Source organism: Tamandua tetradactyla, chromosome 10, assembly GCF_023851605.1.
Source record: "Tamandua tetradactyla isolate mTamTet1 chromosome 10, mTamTet1.pri, whole genome shotgun sequence".
NCBI lineage: Eukaryota > Metazoa > Chordata > Mammalia > Pilosa > Myrmecophagidae > Tamandua > Tamandua tetradactyla.
This window is the reverse complement of record NC_135336.1, coordinates 44,246,777-44,254,238: the sequence shown is the minus strand read 5'-3', so window position 1 is coordinate 44,254,238 and position 7,462 is coordinate 44,246,777.

Genomic DNA, 7,462 nt, shown 5'->3' with positions numbered 1-7,462 from the left:
AAGAAAATTTCCTTGGCAGGCATGAAGGTAGTGAGGATTTAGGAGGAATTATACATTTTAACAAAGATATTAGAGAGAGTGCTCATAATTTTTTTATATCATTGCATCTTTTATAAATTATATTCGATTTTCCCTGAGTTATTGATGCATATCAAACAGTCATCCCCCTGCTTAGCCAGCCCACACTTTCACAATTGTGGAGGGGGTGGTTTACAGTTTTGCAAAGTCCTCTCTGAGGCAGGATAGCATAGGGATGGCAGAAGGCTATATGAGTGCTCAGCAGTAGCTGCAATGTAGCTCAGATGTAGAGGCAATCTACATCTACAGAGAATCCCCACCAGAGTTATTAGAAATAAGTAAAGCGGAAAGGCCCCATTGCATCCCACCCAAATTATCAGAAACCAGCCACAGGATGAGAGACCCTCAAGGGTGGAGGGTTATGAGGAGGATGGAAAAGAACTTAGACCAGCAACAGCCCATATAAAGGGCATCTCCTGGCACAGGGAACCCTGCCTCTCCCTTTGGATTGGACTTGCCCGCCAGTATTACATGTATACTCAATGAACTTTCTATCTGCTTGCTTGATCTGGGCTATGGCCTTGAATTCTTTCTCATGGAGTGGACAAGAACATGAGAATTTGATGCCAGCAACATCTTTTGGTGAGCCAGGCAGGAGATACCTCTCCTCTCAAGACTCTTGAGTCATGGGCATTGAATCATATTTCAATTTTCTTCTTGCTTGACTAAGTTTCATCTTCTATATGCTCATGTAACCCTGTGTCCTTCCAAAAGGGTGGAATCACTTTTCCTATTTCTTGAGGGAGTCTAACCTGGTTCCCCCAGAACATAATCTTGGCCTACTCTGAGATCCCTGGCTCCCTCTTTGGAGGTGACAAGAACTTGCCTCTAATCCATGTGGATCCTAAGAGACTTAGAACAGTGGATAATAACGTCTTCAAGACCTGACTGGGGATTTTCCCCAAGTCATACAGGAATCCAATGGAATATCAGTCAGGACCCTTCTTATCTCCCTGCCTGTCCTTGGTTCTTTGTGATTTCCTAAACCTCTCTTTCTTTCTCCCCTCTAGGAGTCAACTTTTGCTCCTAGATTTTCTCACAGATTTCCCATGCCCCTTTGTCCCTCTGCCTTGTTGTTTCTGTTCCTCTTTTTCCTCCTTCCTTCCCCCTGACAAGACTTCTCTACTTTGTCTTCTCTGCCTTTGCAGAGAAAGCTACAGAAGCTCTCCATGGATCCACAAACTCCCATTAATGACTTACTAGAAACTGCCTTTTCTGTCGTTAACAACAGAACAAGGCCAATGAAGAGGAGAGGGCAAAGAGAGGTAATCAAAAGAACAGAGAACAAGCTCAACTTATTGCAGTCATTCTTAAGGGTGCCCCTCAAGGTCACTGAAATAACAGTCCTAAGCCTGGTGGGTCCTGCTTCACCTGTGGGTCAGAGGGTCACGGGGGGAGAGAGAGTACCCTTAACCTCCAGAAACTGCATGACCCTAAGATTTGCCTTGGCCCAGTCCCTAGTGCCATGAGCTGAGGCACAGGGCCAGGAACTGCACCATCTCCCAAAAGAGGTGTGGGATAGCCCCCAGAGCCCTACTTGCAGCAAGTAAAGAGGACTGAGGGTACCTGAAGCTGCATATGGCTCCACTGACTTCACATCTGACCATCAACCTAGAAGAGCCTGGGGTGACACTCAACAATGACAGGTAAATTGACTGATTTCTTAACTGATAGTGAAGCCACTAACTGTATCCTGAACTGCCACTCTGGACCTACCTCCACTTGGACTTGCCTAGATATGGGAGTTGAGAGTAAGGCCAAAACTAAGACATTCATTATCCATTTCTTTTGTAGGTTTAGAGACATTCTGGTGACCCATCAATTTCTCATTGTCTAGGAATGTTCCATGCCTCTTTTAGGGAGAGATCATCTTTACTCCCTGGGATCTACCTTAAGACTAGTAAATCCAGCTGGTGTGTATTCTCTTGTTTCCCCTGGGGAACTAGATTGGGACAATTTAGCATCCCAAAAGAGGCTCTGAGCAAGTAGACTCATCCATGTGGGATAAAGGCATCCTGGAACAAGCCCATATAGTAGCTCTCTCTGTGTTTGCATCAAGTCCAGAGTATCCTTTCAACATTGAAAGTAATATTTTTTAAAGCAGGAAACGGTAGAAGGCCTTCAGCCAATTATTAAGAAATTCCTTGTAAATCAACTCCTAATCCTGTGCCAGTCACCTTTTTAAATCCCATCTTCCCTATGAAAAAACCCATTGACACCTATCAGATAGTACAAGACCTAAGGGCCATCAATTTTGTAATTCCTATCCACCCAATTGTGCCTCATCCCTACACCCTACTAAACCATGTGCCAGAGAGTGCCTCTTGGTTCTCAGTCCTAGATCTTAAGGATGCATTTTTTTTTTTGTATCCTTCTTTACCCTGATATTCAGTACTTATTTGTTTTGGAATGGCAGGAACCTAAGGACAAGATTCCTACCCAGCTCACATGGACAATGCAGCCCCAGTGAATTTCAAGATAGTCCCTGTATATTTGGGAATGCCTTAACAGCAGAACTGACAGACCTCCAATTGCCTCAGGGAACAGTCTTGCAATATATAGATGACCTACTAAACTGCAGCCCCACCAAGGAAGCAACAGACTTCAATACTACCTGAATCCTAGACTTTCTCTCAGATTTGGGTCTCCAAGGCCCAAATTTCCCTCCAAGCAGTTACCTATCTAGGGTTCATCCTTACTCCTGGGAAGAGAGATCTTCCCTGAAAGGATTCAAGCCCTCTTAAGCATACCCCCTCCACTAACCAAAACTAAAACAAAACAATAAAACAGTTGCAGACTGTCCTAGGAACGGCAGGGTACTGCTGAATTTGGATTCCCAGGTTTGGAGAGATTGCTGGGTTCCTATACCAGTCAATGGCTTGGGCTGATAACCTTCCCCTCTACTTTGAAGCAGAGCAAGAAACACTTTAACACTCTTAAACAGGCTCCTGCTGACCCCCTGCCCTTGGATTCCCAACCCTTAATAAACCCTTTGCTTTTTATGTCATGGAAAGGAAGAGCATTGCTTTAGGAGTGCTTACCCAGAGTTTAGGGAACAACTCTCAAGTCTGTGGCCTCCTTCTCTAAGCAAATAGATGCAACGGCCCAGAGAAGAGAGATTAAAGCTAAAGCCCTGCCCTTGGAGACTTCAGCTCAAAAAGAAGAACTAAAAACCTAATTTAAAAACCAGGCAAAGGAAAAAGGGTAAGTCTCTACACCAGTTTCAAGAATGACTTCCTAGTTCTGCATGCCATTGTAGTTGTATGTAAAGAACAAGGCTCTCTCACAAATGGTGGGGTCCCAACTAAACACCACCAAGAGATACTCAATCTCTTAATTGCCATGCTTTTGCTAACACAAAATGGCTGTTATTTATTACCCTACCATCAGAGATGACTCTAACACCTCCTAAGGGAATAACCAGGCCACAGTGGCAGCCAAGCCACAGCCTGATCAAATTAGCCCTTTCTAAGCCTCATTCCCACACACCTTAATTTGCTGCATGTACCCTCTTATTCCCCAGTTAAGCAAGAACAAGCTGCCCAGCTAGGATTAACTCTTGGACCTGAGGGATGGTATGTAGAAGGAAATAAAGTGTACATCCCAGGGGTTGTCCAGAATGACCAAGGATTCCACCAGGTCATTCACCTGGGAGAGGATGTACTATTTTAGTCTAGCAAACACTTGAAGGTCAAGGAACAAGCAAGACCATTGATAAATTTACCCATTACTCACTTATGCTGGACTAATAATCCAGACTGGGGAAAGTTAAAGAGGCCCCCTCCCTTGACACCTCCTAGCCAGCCCAGAACAATGTACCCTGGAGAAGACTGGCAACGCAATTTTATTCAAATGCCTTCCTGTCAGGAATATAAATATCTCCTAGTGTTTGTAGATGTTTTCACTAAATGGGTAGAAACTTGTCCTATGTGGAGTGAGAAAACCACTGAGGTGAATAAAGTTTGCTATAAGAACTCATTCCTAAATCTGGGCTGCCTAAATTGCTCCAAAGTGATAATGGGCCTGCCTTTACTGCCAAAATCACACAAGTTCTTTCATAAGCCCTAGGCATTGAATGTCCCAGCCCATGGTGACCACAATCCTTAGTAAAATAGAGGGAACAAATGCCACCCTAAAGCAAACCTTAGCCAAGCTCTGCCAAGATACTGGTACCTCATGGTTGACCAACCTATCACTCTTCTGTGACTGCAAGTCACCCCCAAAGGGACACTGCATTTCAGTCCCTTTGAAATGATGTACCAGAGGCCATTTCTCACTAGGGATTTTGTTTTAGAATCTGAAGCTCATGAGCTGACTGAATATTTAATTAATCTAGGGAAATTCAACAGATCATTCAAGAGCAAAGGAATAAATTTCTCCCACAGTCCACCAAAGACCTTCTGCAGCTACTATCAAGTCAGGCATCTAGTCTTAATCAAGTCCTTGCAAAATGACTTATCCCAGTCCCAGTTGAAACCAAAGTGGAGAGAACTCCATCTTGTGTTGCTTGCTACTTCCATGGCAATTAAGGGGAGGAAGAATTGCCAACTCACCTGTCACATGTTAAATTTGCCCCTGAAGATGCCCCAGAACCATTTCCAGCTGAAATTCCATATACCTGTCAGCCAATGAAGGACCTCAAATTCCTCTCCTCCAAATAGTATGGACCTGAGAACACAACAAGAATCAGGTAATAGCAACTCTGTCTTTTCTCCTTATTTCCCCAAACTCATGCAATCCTGCATGCCCCCCAGCCACTTAGCCCAGTGAGCAGCCTGAGCATTTAACCTATCACAATGTTGGTTTTAAATTAACCAGAGAGAAAAAGTAGTAGCCAGCTAACATCACCTATAGGGAGTCACCTGTCTCTTTGTGACACCCCAGTTGCATCTAGAAAAGGAATTCATACTTGCCAGTACATGCCATGAAGGCCCCCCTCAAAGATTTCCCTAATCTCCTCCCAGCCTTGTTACATGATGTTAAAAAAGAGAAGTCCCATGAAACCCAAATAGTAGGAAAAATCTACTCCAAAGCACAAATCCTAAGCAAATCCACCTTCCGCCTCTGCCTTTTCTCTAATCAAACCAGTGGAGACACGAACTCCTCCCTCTATAATGCAAACATCCCCATAGGTCCCTCCTCGAGTCCAAAGACTGCCCTCCCTTTACAGCCACTTTTCACCAGCAATGGACTGAAATTTCAGGGGAGAAATATTAAGTACTATGGTAACAGTGGGACTAAAACAAGGCCATCATATCAAGAGTCAAATTATTATGTAGAAGTATACTGACATGAAGGAAGAACTAACTTTGGCTTTTCTGATGTTCAGACAAGACCCACATCTGTCAAGAATAATCCCAGTGTATCTTCAGAACTTTAAGACCTAGCTCAACTTTCCTGACCTGCTGCAGGCTCTATCCTAATACTACTATATTCTGAGTTAATATGACCTAGAACCCTCACAGCAGCATCCTTTACCATGAAGACTCTATATCCCAAAGTCCCTGCTTGTTGCCTATAAGAGACACCTGCCTTTCCTCTACCAAGTTTGAACTGAGAGTTGAAGTACCCTCCATCTTTGTCTTCCCATGGGGAAGGGGATCATATGTCACCCTAGCCATTTTCCCTTCCCTGAACCCCAAGAAAGGGCTATTTTTCCTCTGTGGAACTAACGTATGCCCAACCCTTCCAGTGAACTGGACTGGACTCTCCATATTTGTCAATCTTTCATGGTAAACATATTTAATAAATGGGGCTACTCTATTTCCCATACCCATAATGACCCAACATAAGTTCCAGAAAATGGATAGCACTCTCATCATTCTTTTCCTAGTTACCCTTATAGCCAGCAGAGTGGCACTACGAGCCATAAAGTTAGTCATTAGCTATCAGCTTTACCACAATTTATCCTGAGAATTATTTCAAAGCCTACAGAATACTGAACACTGCCTCCACCTGGTCCAAGAACAGCTAAGCTCATTTGCAGCAGTAGTCCTACAAAACTAAAGAGTCCTTGATATGCTTATGGCCTCTGAAGGTGGAACCTTCCCCCTTCTTACAGAAAGAGTGCTGTTTCTCTGTTAATAAATCAGGCGGAGTGGAAGAGAGCATTAAGAAATGTCAAGAACAAGCTAAAAATGTTCTTGCCAGGACTGTCCCCTTCTGAAAGCTTCCTTCATGGTTCCCCAAACTTTCTCGGTTCCTTCCCTTCCTGGGGCTCCTTGGCCCTATCCTACTCCTGCTTCTGTTTGGACTGTGTATAATTAAATTTCTCAGTCAGTTTGTCTCTTCCAGTACAGAATACTTTCATAACAAGCTCTTCCTTGCCAGAGGTGACTGTCCTGTTCCCCTTGTTCAGCTAGCCATCCTGATAGTATAGTCAAAGACTTCTATTCTCCATAAATAAGTTAGGACCTACTGACAGCTTGAAGGAGTTACAGAAGAAGGACCATTGGCCCAAAGCCCCTTAAGATTAAGGGGAGCTAGGATTCTCTGAGGGGGGAGTTGAGGCAGGATAACATAGAGACAGTGGCAGGCTGAGTGTTAATGAATGACTGCAAGATCAGCAGCTTACTGCAGCTACAGAGGTTCCCTGCCCAAATTATCAGAAACCAGCAAGGCAGAAAGGACCCGCCATATGCCTGAGACTTTTAACGTAGGAAGGAGAGGAGGGGATTGGAAAAGTACTATGACCAGCAAAAGCCTTATAAAATTTGGCCCCTGGCACAGAAGAGCATGCCTCTCCCCTTGAGAGAGTTACCCTACAAACCTTCATTTTGTACTCAATAAAATTTCTCAATCTGTGTCATGCCCTTGAATTCTTTCTTATGTTGCAGTCAAGAATCTGTGAATTCAACATTGACAACAACTCCAGCCTTGAGGTGATGGGCTGGGTCAATTTTGTCTGAGGTAAAGTCATCTCCAATAATAAACTTGTGGGCTGGGCTGATGCCATCTGTGGTCGTGATTATAGGGGGCCAACCCAGGGGGTTGTATCCCTCCCAAGTAGCAATCCATAAAGGATGAGGAGTTTGTCATGGGCTTTTAAATACTCATGGGTAGCTTTAAACATGATATCTCTGTAGGCCTTATAAAGTGGGTGCTGTCACAGGACTCTAAAGGGATTGCTCAGGATGCAATTAGCAAGGGTTTTGGCTGCATGTTCCCACACAAGCCATGAATTTCCCTCTACAGGAAAAATATAATTTGTTCAAACTTATATGCCAATTGAGTGTTATTTTTTTTGTAGGTTTTCTTTGCAAAATAGGCCCTTATCTTAGAATAGAATATCCAGCAGGCTGGGATAGAGGACAATTAGTCAAGCAGGTTTGATCTGATTATACAGGCATACCTAAGAGATATTGTGGGTTTGGTTCCAGACAAC